The sequence below is a fragment of the Oncorhynchus mykiss genome, chromosome 22, assembly GCF_057628025.1.
Source record: "Oncorhynchus mykiss isolate SJ-2025 chromosome 22, ASM5762802v1, whole genome shotgun sequence".
NCBI classification, from domain to species: domain Eukaryota; kingdom Metazoa; phylum Chordata; class Actinopteri; order Salmoniformes; family Salmonidae; genus Oncorhynchus; species Oncorhynchus mykiss.
In genome coordinates, this window is record NC_143043.1 from 41,131,491 (window position 1) to 41,145,681 (window position 14,191).

The following is a 14,191-nucleotide window of genomic DNA, read 5'->3' on the forward strand; positions in this document are numbered from 1 at the left end:
AGCAAATTGGAGTGGGTCTAGGGTGTCAGGTAAGGTGGAGGTGATATGATCCTTGACTAATCTCTCAAAGCACTTAATGATGACGGAAGTGAGTGCTATGGGGCTATAGTCGTTTAGCTCAGTTACCTTAGCTTTCTTGGGAACAGGAACAATGGTGGCCCTCTTGAAGCATGTGGGGACAGCAGACTGGGATAGGGATTGATTGAATATGTCCGTAAACACACCAGCCAGCTGGTCTGCGCATGCTCATAGGACGCGGCTGGGGATGACGTCTGGGCCGGCAGCCTTGCGAGGGTTAACACGTTTAAATGTTTTACTCACGTTGGCTGCGGTGAAGGAGAGTCCACAGGTTTTGGTAACGGGCCATGTCGGTGGCACTGTATTGTTCTCAAAGTGTGCAAAGAAGTTGTTTAGTTTGTCTGGGAGCAAGATATCGTGGTCCGCGACGGGGCTGGTTTTCTTTTTGTAGTCCGTGATTAACTGTAGACCCTGCCACATACCTCTCGTGTCTGAGCCGTTGAATTGCCACTCTACTTTGTCTCTATACTGACGCTTAGCTTGTTTTATTGCCTTGTATAGGGAATAGCTACACTGTTTGTATTCGGTCATGTTTCCGGTCACCTTGCCCTGATTAAAAGCAGTGCTTTCAGTTTTGTGCGAATTATGCCATCAATCCACGGTTTCTGGTTGGGGAAGGTTTTAATTGTCGCCGTGGGTACAACATCACAGATGCACTTGATAATAAACTCACTCACAGAATCAGCATATACATCAATGTTGTTGTTCGACGCTATCCGGAACATATCCCAGTCCACATGATCGAAGCAATCTTGAAGAGTGGAATGAGATTGGTCGGACCAGCGTTGAACAGACCTGAGCACGGGCGTTTCCTGTTTTAGTTTCTGTCTGTAGGCTATATGTTGGTTGCATATAGGCTGACCGAAAATAGTATCGACACAGGGGCCAGTTACACTGCATCTCACCTTACCGTAGGAAGGAATAAATTGTTATTTTACACATACACACACAGTCTTATGCAATTAACCTTGTGGGGACAAACAATTCAATCCCATTTAAAACCCTATCTGCCCTAACCCCTAACCCTAACCCGTACCCTTACCCTAACCCGAAAACCTAACCCTAGCTCATAACCCTAACACTAAACCTAATTCTAACCCTAACACTAACCTTAAGCCTAAAAATAGCATTGACCTTGTGGGGACCAACACATCTTTTTTGTTGGTTTACTATTCTTGTGGTCCCCAAAAGTATAATTAAACATGTCCACACAAACACACACACACACAGTGCCCCCAACAAAATTATAATGAAAGATACTGCACTTTTGTCATTGAACCATATGTGACTGTATTAGATTACATCTCTAGGCTGTGGTGGAGGAGAGGATGACCTTTCCAAAGTCTCTGTGGCTGCATGAGTTTCATAAAAGTTATATGAGCAGTGGTATGAAACTGGATATGGACTGAACTGTGGGCATTGAGCATTCATGTCAGCTGCCTCTAACACTGGGTGTGTCCCAAATTACAACCTAATCCCTATAAAGTACACTACTTTTGACCGGCTCTGGTCAAAAGTAGTGCACTATATAGGGAATGTGGTGCCATTTGGGACGTAACCACTGACAGAATTTACCACTGTTTTATGACAATGATATTCCATTCCAAACAATTCAAATGTAGTTCCACCATTCAGGCATTCAATTCAGGCCAAATTAGGAAAGTATCTAGAATGTATCAAGGCACAAGGTGAGACCCAGATGCAGACACAGGAGGCAGATGGTTGGAGCCTTACAATGTTTAATAATCCAAAGGGGTAGGCAAGAGGTCAAACCCAGAGATTGAATCCAGGAGGTGCAGAGTGGCAGACAGGCTCGTGGTCAGAAAGGCGGGTACAGATTCCAGAACAGGCAGGGGTCAAAACCGGGAGGACTGGAAAAAGGAGAATAGCAAAAGGACTATGGGGAAAAACACGCTGGTTGACTTGACTAAAAATACAAGACGAACTGGCACAGAGAGACACGAAACACAGGGATAAATACACTGGGGAAAATAAGCGACACCTGGAGGGGGTGGAGACAATCACAGGAACAGGTGAAACAGACCAGGGGGTGACAGAATGTCAATGTATACTGAAACTGTAGCCTTTATTTTGTACTGTATAGCCAACTCCTAATGTTGCTGTCATGTTGTCATGTTTGGCATGAAAGGACCATAGGAGTTGGCAAGACAGCACAAAACAGATCTGGGATCAGGCCATTGAACCTGTATCAGATTCACCCACAACTCACCCTACTAAACACATGTAATCTCTCTATCTCACTCTCTCTCTCCCTCCTAGGCATACAGCAGTGACAACAATAAACAAGCTCTATCCACTGTGATATGATGTGATATGAGCATCTTGTTGCCACTGAAACACCCCCATTGAGGGAGGTTGAAAAGAGCAGCCAATGCTATCTCACCTATGACCTCTGGCTTTCACAGAGGGAATATCCTAGAGTACCTGGGAATACTATTCCACCATTGGCAGAGAGACGAGGAGCAGGCACACTGTACAGTACCAACTACATCATGTTGTATAACAAACAACACACCAGCAGAGAGAGGAGGAGCAGGCATACTGTACAGTATCAACTACATCATGTTGTATAACAAACAACACACCAGCAGAGAGAGGAGGAGCAGGCATACTATACAGTATCAACTACATCATGTTGTATAACAAACAACACACTAGCAGAGAGAGGAGGGGCAGGCATACTGTACAGTACCAACTACATCATGTTGTATACCAACAACACACCAGCAGAGAGAGGAGGAGCAGACATACTGTACAGTACCAACTACATCATGTTGTATACAAACAACACACCAGCAGAGAGAGGAGGGGCAGGCATACTGTACAGTACCAACTACATCATGTTGTATACCAACAACACACCAGCAGAGAGATGAGGGGCAGGCATACTGTACAGTACCAACTACATCATGTTGTATACCAACAACACAACAGCAGAGAGAGGATGGCAGGCATACTGTACAGTACCAACTAAATCATGTTGTATACCAACAACACACCAGCAGAGGGAGGAGGAGCAGGCATACTGTACAGTATCAACTACATCATGTTGTATACCAACAACACACCAGCAGAGAGAGGAGGAGCAGGCATACTGTACAGTACCAACTAAATCATGTTGTATACCAACAACACACCAGCAGAGGGAGGAGGAGCAGGCATACTGTACAGTATCAACTACATAATGTTGTATAGCAACAACACACCAGCAGAGGAAGGGGGAGGAGGCATACTGTACAGTACCAACTACATCATGTTGTATACCAACAACACACCAGCAGAGGGAGGGGCAGCAGGCATACTGTACAGTACCAACTACATCATGTTGTATACCAACAACACACCAGCAGAGAGAGGAGGAGCAGGCATACTGTACAGTACCAACTACATCATGTTGTATACCAACAACACACCAGCAGAGGGAGGGGGAGCAGGCATACTGTACAGTACCAACTACATCATGTTGTATACCAACAACACACCAGCAGAGAGGAGGAGCAGGCATACTGTACAGTATCAACTACATCATGTTGTATACCAACAACACACCAGCAGAGAGAGGAGGAGCAGGCATACTGTACAGTATCAACTACATCATGTTGTATACCAACAACACACCAGCAGAGGGAGGGGGAGCAGGCATACTGTACAGTACCAACTACATCATGTTGTATACCAACAACACACCAGCAGAGGGAGGGGGAGGAGGCATACTGTACAGTACCAACTACATCATGTTGTATACCAACAACACACCAGCAGAGGGAGGAGGAGCAGGCATACCGTACAGTATCAACTACATCATGTTGTATACCAACAACACACCAGCAGAGGGAGGGGTAGCAGGCATACTGTACAGTATCAACTACATCATGTTGTATACCAACAACACACCAGCAGAGAGAGGAGGAGCAGGCATACTGTACAGTATCAACTACATCATGTTGTATACCAACAACACACCATTTCTCTGTTCAGCATTTCACAAAAACATCAACCATACAACTGAGTCAGCTTTCGAGAAAATTACAGCTCTGTGATATAAAGCCTGAAATAAGTGTTGACTTTTGTCAGTTTTCCCTCCTCTCAGTCTGAGTATAGTGGAGTATAGTCTATAGGCTGTGTTGACCACGGGAGAGGTCAACAAGTCACTTCTGGAGTCATTTTGGAGAATATTTTCTGAGGGGCAACATTACCAAGATTTACGAGGGATTTTGTGTGTGTCTGCACTTCTTAGCATTCCGTCCTGATATTTAGCAGTTTTATTTTTATAGTCTAGACCAGGCCTGAACAAAGGCAGGCCCGGAGGCCGTAGGCGGCCTGCGACCTAATTCAATACAACCCGCGGAATAATGCTCAGATCACTTAAAGAATTTGTGATAGTAAAGTTTTGAAAAAATATTTGTTATTCAAATGAAAAGCCCAATGAATACTCACCTTTGTGTAATGATTTAACTTCCACCGCTTGTGGGACATTTATTTTGAAGGCACGTATAAATAACAACTGCACGAGGACAGACAGTGACTGACAATCTTTTTCAAAGATTTCTAAGAAAAGGAAAGTAGACAAAGAATGAAGGGTGTTCCAGCAAGAGTGGACATCGACATATTTCTTTATTGATTCATCAGGGAAAGCTGTGTGCTAAGTATGCAAAGAGAGCATCACTGTCTTGAAAGACTACAACTTGTCCCGAGACTTCCAGTCGAAGTATGCAGAGAAATATAGGAATATGTCTTCTGAGCAGAGGGAAAGTGCATCGAAAGAGTTTTTTCTCAGTTATAAAAGCAGAAAAGACTTTTAAGAAAACTGCATTCAGTAAACGACTGAAACTCGAGAGCTAGATATGTACTGTCCCACAAGATTGCTAAACATAGCAAGCCATTCACTGAGGGCAAATTCATGAAATAATGTTTAATTGACTCTGCAGCAATACTTTGCCCCGACAAGAAAGAGCTGTTTGATGTCGCACAGAATATGGAACGAGGTAAAGGATTTCACCTATTTCTCCTTATCTCTTAAAGGGTGTGGGACCTGGATGAGAGCAGTGATGCACGTGACACGGCCTAAGTTGTGGATATCTATAAAAATCTGTAAACATAGATATCATCCTGACCAACCTGCCCTCTAAATACACCTCTGCTGTCTTCAACCAGGATCTCAGCGATCACTGCCTCATTGCCTGCGTCTGTAATGGGTCTGCGGTCAAATGACCACCCCTCATCACTGTCAAACACTCCCTAAAACACTTCAGCAAGCAGGCCTTTCTAATCAACCTGGCCCAGGTATCCTGGAAGGATATTGACCTCATTCAGTCAGTAGAGGATGCCTGGTTATTCTTTAGAAGTGCTTTCCTCACCATCTTAAATAAGCATGCCCTATAAAAAAATGTAGAACCAGGAACAGATATAGCCCTTGGTTCACTCCAGACCTAACTGCCCTTGATCAGCACAAAAACATCCTGTGGTGTACTGCATTAGCATCGATTAGCCCCCACGATATGCAACTTTTCAGGGAAGTTAGGAACCAATAGTTAGGAAAGCAAAGGCTATCTTTTTCAAACAGAAATTTGCATCCTGTAGCACAAACTCCAAAAAGTTCTGGGAAACTGTAAAGTCCATGGAGAATAAGAGCACCTCCTCCCAGCTGCCCACTGCACTGAGGCTAGGAAACACTGTCACCACCGATAAATCCACGATAATTGAGAATTTCTACGACTGGCCATGCTTTCCACCTGGCTAACCCTACCCTGGTCAACAGCCCTGCACCCTCAACAGCAACTTGCCCAAACCTCCCCCATTTCTCCTTCACCCAAATCCAGATAGCTGATGTTCTGAAAGAGTTGCAAAATCTGTACCCGTTAAAATCAGCCGGGCTAGACCATCTGGAACATCTCTTTCTAAAATTATCCGCCAAAATTGTTGCAACCCCTATTACCAGCCTGTTCAACCTCTCTCAACCTCTCTTTCTAAGATCTTCGAAAGCCAAGTTTGCAAACAGATCACCGACCGTTTTGAATCCCAAGGTATTCTCTGCTATGCAATCTGGTTTCCGAGCTGGTCATGGGTGCACTTCAGCCACTCTTAAGGTCCTAAACGATATCATAACTGCCATCGATAAAATACATTACTGTGCAGCCATATTTATCGACCTGGCCAAGCCTTTCGACTCTGTCAATCACCACATTCTTATTGGCAGACTCAGCAGCCTTGGTTTCTCAATTGACTTCCTCGCCTGGTTCACCAACAATTTCTCAGACAGAGATCAGTGTGTCAAATGGGAGGGCCTGTTGTCCGGACCTCTGGCAGTCTCTATGGGGGTGCCACAGGGTTCAATTCTCGGGCTGACTCTTTTCTCTGTAAACATCAATGATATCGCTCTTGCTGCTGGTGATTCTCTGATCCACCTCTACGCAGATGACACCATTCTGTATACTTCTGTCCTTTCTTGGACACTGTGTTAACTAACCTCCAGACAAGCTTCAATGCCATACAACTCTCCTTCCGTGGCCTCCAACTGCTCTTAAATGCAATTAAAACTAAATGCATGCTCTTCAACCGATCTCTGCCCGCACCTGCCCGTCCGTCCAGCATCACTACTCTGGACGGTTCTGACTTAGAATATGTGGACAATTACAAAAACCTAGGTGTCTGGTTAGACTGTAAACTCTCCTTCCAGACTCACATTAATTATCTCCAATCCAAAAATGTAATCTAGAATCGGCTTCCTACTTCGCAACAAAGCATCCTACACTCATGCTGCCAAACCCTCGTAAAACTGACTATCCTACCGATCCTTGACTTCGGCGATGTCATTTACAAAATAGCCTCCAACACTCTACTCAGCAAATTGGATGCAGTCTATCACAGTGGCATCCGTTCTGTCACCAAAGCCCCATATACTACCCACCACTGCGACCTGTATGCTCTCGTTGGCTGGCCCTCGCTACATATTCGTCGCCAAACCCACTGGCTCCAGGTCATCTATAAGACTTTGCTAGGTAAAGCCCCACCTTATCTCAGCTCACTGGTAGCAGCACCAATCCTTAGCATGTGCTCCATTAGGTATATTTCACTGGTCACCCCCAAAGCCAATTCCTCCTTTGACAGCCTTTCCTTCCAGTTCTCTGCTGCCAATGACTGGAAAGAATTGCAAAAATCACTGAAGCTGGAGACTCATATCTCCCTCACTAAATTTAAACATCAGCTGTCAGAGCAGCTCACAGATCATTGCACCTGTGCATAGCCCATCTGTATATAGCCCATCCAACCACCTCATCCCCATAATGTTATTTATTTTTTTGCTCCTTTGCACCCCAGTATCTCTACTTGCACATTCATCTTCTGCACATCTATCACTCCGGTGTTTAATTGCTAAATTGTAATTACTTCACCACTACAGCCTATTTATTGCCCTACCTCCCTAATCTTACCCCATTTGCACACACTGAATATAGATTTTTTTCTATTGTGTTATTGACTGTACATTTGTTTATTCCATGTGTAACTCTGTTTGTGTCGCACTGCTTTGCTTTATCCTGGCCAGGTCACAGTTGTAAATGAGAACTTGTTCTCAACTGGCCTACCTGGTTAAATAAAGGTGAAATACATTTTTTTTTTTTTTTAAACTTGACAGGATTTTTTTTTTTTTAAAGGACGCAAGATCAAGCAGCTGAGCTGAACCCAGATCAGAGAAGTATTTTCCTGCATTGCATTATTCATCAGGAGGTCCTCTGTAAATGTGTTCTGAAAATGAGCCATGTTGTGGATACAGTCACTAAATTGGTAAACATCATAAGAGGAAAATCTTTAAACCACAGGCATTTTGTCTCACTGTTGGAAGAGACAGAGTCGGGTCATGCAGATCTCCCCTACCACACAAATGTGAGATGGCTGAGTTTGGGGAAGGTGCTTAAAGGGTGTGGGACCTGAAGTCGGAGATTGCTAATGAAAGAAAAATATGTGGATTTCCCTCAACTGCAAGATAAAGAATGGTTGGCTGATTTTGCCTTCACTGTGGACATCATGGCCCTCATGAATGAACTGAATTACAAACTACAAGGGAAGGGCCTTTTTGCCCATCAGATGTACAGCCTTGTCAAAATTACTCCTCCTGACCCGCCAAGTAGAAGCCAACAATCTCACCCACCTTCCGACACTACTAGTCTGTTCCCTATCAGATGACCAGCAGGAGAAGTAGACATTGCTGCTGCGTGCTTTGAACGCTGAGTTGTCTCGCGTCTTGAGGATTTCAAAGTGTAAAAGTGAAAATGACATGCTGTTGGTTTCCTCTCCTTTCACCTTCAATGTGGATAACGCTTCCACTGACCTGCAACTTGAACTTATCGATCTTAAGTCTGATGCAGTGATTGGAGAACTATTCAAAACAATGTCACTGACGAGGTTCTATGCATCTGTCACATACACTCCCTCTCCGGGCTCTAGGTCATTAGGCTGCTGATTATCCCACATACCTGTCTCTCGAGCACCTGCGCCTCATGACACTCACCAGGACTCCATCACCTTCCCTATATCTGTCCCTCCCCTTGGTTCTTTCCTCAGGTGTTAATGACTCTGTTTTCATGTTGGTGCATTGTTTGTGTTAGGTGTTCATTGTTTCTTTTATTTATTAAAACACTCACTCCCTGAACTTGCATCCCAACTCACAGTGCACTCATTACAGAATAACACCTCACCTAAGGGAAGCATCAGGGAGTTTTTTTATTTCATGTGTCAGAGTAATGACGTTGGGTCCGGGAACTGCTACAGGCTCTCATGCCTCAACCATATCGCCAGGCTTCCCTGCCTCAGCCGGCTCGCCAGGCTTAGTCGGCTCGTCGGGCTTTCATGCCTCCACCGGATCACCAGGCTCCCCTGCTTCCACTGGCTCGTCAGGTTCTCATGCCTCAGCCGGCTCGCCAGGCTCCCCTGCTTCCACCGGCTCGTCAGGTTCTCATGCCTTAGCCGGATCGCCAGGCTCCCCTGCTTCCACTGGCTCGTCAGGTTCTCATGCCTCAGCCGGATCGCCAGGCTCCCATGCCTCAACCGATCTGCCAGGTTCCTGCCCCCCAGCTGACTCGACAGGTTTACATGCCTCTGCTGGCGTGACAGGTTCTCGCACATCAGCAGGGGTGACCGGTCCGCTCCTGATCTCCGGGTTCGTCCCCTTTGTTGACGTCTTGCGGCTGGAGCCACGCGTCGGGGAGTGGGTACTGTCATGTATACTCCCTCTCCAGCCTCTAGGTTTCAGGCTGCTGATTATCCCACACATCTGTCACCATCGTCTCGCACACCTGCGCCTCATGACACTCACCAGGACTCCATCACCTTCCCTATATCTGTCACTCCCCTTGGTTCTTTCCTCAGGTGTAATTGACTAGGTTTTCATGTCGGTGCGTTGTTTGTGTTTTGTGTTCATTGTTTATTTTATTTATTAAAACACTCACTTCCTGAACTTGCTTCCTGACTCTCAGCGCACTCGTTACAGCATCTCTCGATCAACAAAACTTTCCAAAGATTAGACGTCATGCTCAGAAGATGTTTGTACTGTTTGTGTCAACCTATGAAGGTGAACATTTTCAGTGATGAAATATAACAAGTCAAGGCACAGATCATCTCTTACTGACTCTCACCTCTCAGTAATCCTGTGCATAGCGACATCAGAAACTATACCTGACTTCACTGCTCTAGTCAATGCCTATCAGAGACTTCACTCCTCACACTGATTAAGTAGTTCAAATGTAATGTTGAGCTCTCTCTATCTTGTGTTTTTGTGCATACCTGTTATGTTCTGTCCATGGTGCTGGATGCACAGTGTAATTTTCCCTCTGTGTAGTTCATTGCATGTTTAATTATAAAAATACCTTCCAAAAGGAGAACATAGATGTGGTTTTATTTCTGTGCATGTTGAAAATGTCAAATAAGTAGCACATCTGGACGTGATTTCTAATGTATAATCCTGTTAAATGATTCTGGCTTGTAATGGCAAAAATACATTCTAATGTGGTCCTCCATGGAAAATAATTCCCCAGGCCTGGTCTAGACCATAGTGCCCCAGTGCCTTCTAACATGAGCTAAGAAGTGTGCGGTAACATGCTAACACACCAAAATGTGACTTTGTGGGGTGGCAGGTAGACTTGCTTGTTAGAGAGACAAGCCAGCAACCGGAGGGTTGCCAATTTGAATCCGTGGTCTGTCGGGAAGTGAGCTTGTAATTGGAGGGTTGTTGGTATAAAATCCTAGATGCCATTTCATGCTGTTTTGCTCTTGAGCAAGGCACTAAACCCCCCACAACAACAGTTCCCAGAGTGCCCAGTATGGCAGCTCCACACGCCTCTCTCCAAAAGCTGTATGTGTTTGTAAATTCAAATGTAAAATGTGTATGCATGTGTCTTTCGGAGAGGTTGGGTTCAAATTGACAATCACATTTTGGTTGTACCTTGTGTGCAATTGACCAATAAAATGATCTTAATCTGAAATTGCAGACATCTAAGGTTGCCTAAATAGGGCTGCCTGTGTAGGGCAAAAGATCAGAACAGGCTGCCTGTGTGAACAGCCTAAGTGCCTCTTTTTGCACTTTTTCTGAGATGGTGTCTGGGGTTAAATGGCTTTAAGGCCCAGAGTACTCTTCATGCGCATGGCTTATGATTATTTATAGGGTTAGTGTTTATGTTTATCTATAGGGTAAGTATGACAGACACTGAACTGGTCCTCAGGATCCTCAGACATCCTCACCTCTGGAAGCTTCTAGAAGCCAGCCTCAGTCACCTCACTGTTGGGTCAGAGGTCAACCATGTAACCTGACCTTGTCATGACAGGAGCGATGCTTTGGGACCATCCTGAGGAGAAATAATCCTCCAACACTAATTTTTAGTATATCCCCACCCTACCCCAGCCTGTGTACAGGTGTTGTGATGTTAGGGCCATTAGGTACAGGGTATTATTGTAAAGAGTTTGAGCAAAGGCCTATGTGAGTTTGTGAGGACTGAGACTGTATTGGGCTAGTGAGACTAAGATGGGGCATATGAACAGAACAGCAGAATGAGAAGTGAAGCCTAGTAAGAGAGTGGAAAAGACAGGTATTGTAGATACTAGGGCTAAAGAGCAGCAGTATAAGCCTAGGGAGAGAGCGGGATATTGTAGTCCTGTCCTGGTCTACCCCTCAGCAGTTGGTCATGGGTATGAAATGGGCTGCTGCATGGCAGAATTGGCAAGGTTGGCTGTCATGAGGGCGCTCCATTTGTGATTGGACTGGGAACAGAGGCATAGCGTGCAAGACCGCCGCAGGCAGCCAGGGAGGGAGCACACTCCACACAAAACACCCAGTGCAGCACAAATGGCCCCGAAGCTGTGAAATATCTAAGGCCTGGCACTCTTCTCTCATGTAAAAAAAGAATCCTCAGGGTGCCAAAAGGCAAGCCGAGAAAATAAACAAAACACCCAAAGCCTTTCTCTCCAGCTCTGGGTTTGAGTTTACTACCTACAGGTTTAGATGATACTGGAGATACTGAGGAGTCCAAAACCTGAGCTGGTAAAGCAACAGACATAAAAAAAAAAAGCAAAAGCGAACTTGACAGGTAGCAAGGGGAGGTTCTGGTTAAGTTAGAGGCGGTGTAGAGGGGGAGACACAGCAGTCAGCTGAATTTAACTGCCTTGTGAGGAAATGTAAAACCTTTTATTGGCATTTAAAAGGAGATAGCACAAATGAGGGCCTATTGTGAGTGCCCCTATGGAAGGGTTGGGGGGGTGGGAGGGGGAGGGGGATTGTGCACAGCTCAGTTGGCTTTGGAACCCAGGGATTTGGGATCAGCCCGCCCGGCAGCTATAAAAAACATGAAGGCCAAAGCCTGTTTTTTTCCACCGTTAAAACAGCTAGTTGCAAAGCACTGTTTATTCAAATACCTGTTATTCAAAGTTACTGAACTAGTACTGATGATATTATGAAAGTCCAACAATTATATTGTTTCACACTTACTTCAACAGAATAGGGAAGGAGTAAAACATCTGCTTATAAATTGCATGGTCCTAAATGTTAACTTTTAGTGTGCTGCCGCTGCCAGGCTGAATAACAGCAGAAGGATTTTAAAGCTGTTGTTTATGAGTTAGACTATAAAAATAAATCTGCTTAATATCAGGACGGAATGCTCAGAAGTGCAGACACACACAACATCCCTCGTAAATCTTGGTAATGTTACCCCTCAGAAAATATTCCTCAAAACGATTCCAGAAGTGAATTATTGACCTCTCTCATGGTCAACACAGCCTACAGACTATACTCAGACTGAGTCCTTGGGCAGAGGGGATAAAATTGCCAAAAGGAAACAGCTATTTCAGGCTTCAAATCCCAATGCTGTGATTATGTCCGTCTCAAAGGCTGACTCAGCTCTACAGTTATGTGACGGTTAATGTTTTTGCCAAAGGCCTAAAGTATAGTATAGTTGTCTAATGATACTGATTTAGGCTACACATTCCATAGGTAGACTATCTTTTGTCAACTTAGAACTCACATGTCAAACTACTTTATCATATAACGTTAATCAAGCCTTGTACTGGACATATTTGTATGTACATATTTACATTCACAATCCCTGATAACGGAAACGGATAACTCTTGAGCCTGAAATAAAACCTGTGTGAGTGACTTGCCCTATAGCTTATAAGATAAAAATGACATTTATCAAGTCTTGCCACTTACTGCCTCCACAATCATGTGCCAGAGGAGGAAAATGCTACTGTATAGCCACAGAGACTGGGTATGCAATGTGCTCCTAATCTATAGCTTGTAGATAACTATTGTTGTGTCCAAGGACAGTGTTACTATTAATCTAAACGTATTTTATTTAAAAAAACAATATAACATTATGCAATATATAATATACCCAGGATTAAGCTGTACTTTACAGGTTTGAGACTGCAACTATTTCGTTTCAACTTCTTTCATTTTCTAAAGCATTGTCTAATATTATGTAATAGGTATATCAAATGTAACATAAGAATCATTGTTTGTGCTGGCTGGTATAGCTCAATATACTGTATGTGTAGCTGTATAGTCCAGAGAGAAGCTGTCCTTCTGCAGGTCATAGAATCAGAGAGTGGTCTGGGAAACTGAAGACCTTGAAGCATCCACACCGTAACGTTACTCCCTAATGCAACAGACAGCCCTGGCCGCCTCTCTCTCCCTATTGGTGCTTGGTTACTATCTTTTGGATACTTTTTGCTCGAGTTGATTACAAGAAAACAGGAAACAGTGAATAATAACATTTTCCATGGGATTTCACTTGCAACTACCTCTGAGAAAACAAATCAATACTTGCCAGCTTGTCATCTATATTTTCAACTATCAGTGTTGACAGAGAATTTCAGTATTACATGCATTTGAAAAACGTATTTGAATTATCTTTTAATTACACTGGGCTGAATTACACTCCAATGTATTGTGTATTTGTTATTTTCTGTTTCACCTGTCCTTGTGCTTGTCTCCACCCCCCTCTAGGTGTCGCTTATTATTCCTGGTTTATTTATCCCTGTGTTTCCTGTCTCTCTGTGCCAGTTGGTCTTATTTTGCCAAGTCACCAGAGTTTTTCCTAGCTCCTTTTTCCCAGTCTCTATTTTTTCTTAGCACTCCTGGTTTTGACCCTTGTCTATCCTGATGCCGAACCCGTATGCCTGACCAGCCTGCCTTGATCTCCAGCCTGATCTTACTTGGTACTGTTTGGACTCTGATCTGGTTTATAAACTCTCACCTGTCCCCGACCTGCCTTTTGCTATTTTAAATATCAGAGGTCAACCATCTGCCTGCTGTGTCTGCATTTGGGTCTCGCCTTGTGCCCTTATAATCATTTTTATAGCGGTTCACATTTTGTGACCCCCTTTCACAGTACATTGGTATCAGATGTCTGATATCAGGTTTGATAAGAGTGTCTGCTAAGTGATCTAAATGGAAATGTGTATTTAAAAAATAACAATTGCAAATGATGAGCTCTGCCCCGAAACAAGGTCAATAATAATACCCACTGTGCTTTGCAATTCAATTTTGGTATGTTCATTTTCACATATACATTTACATTTTGGTAATTTAGCAGACATTATTATCCAG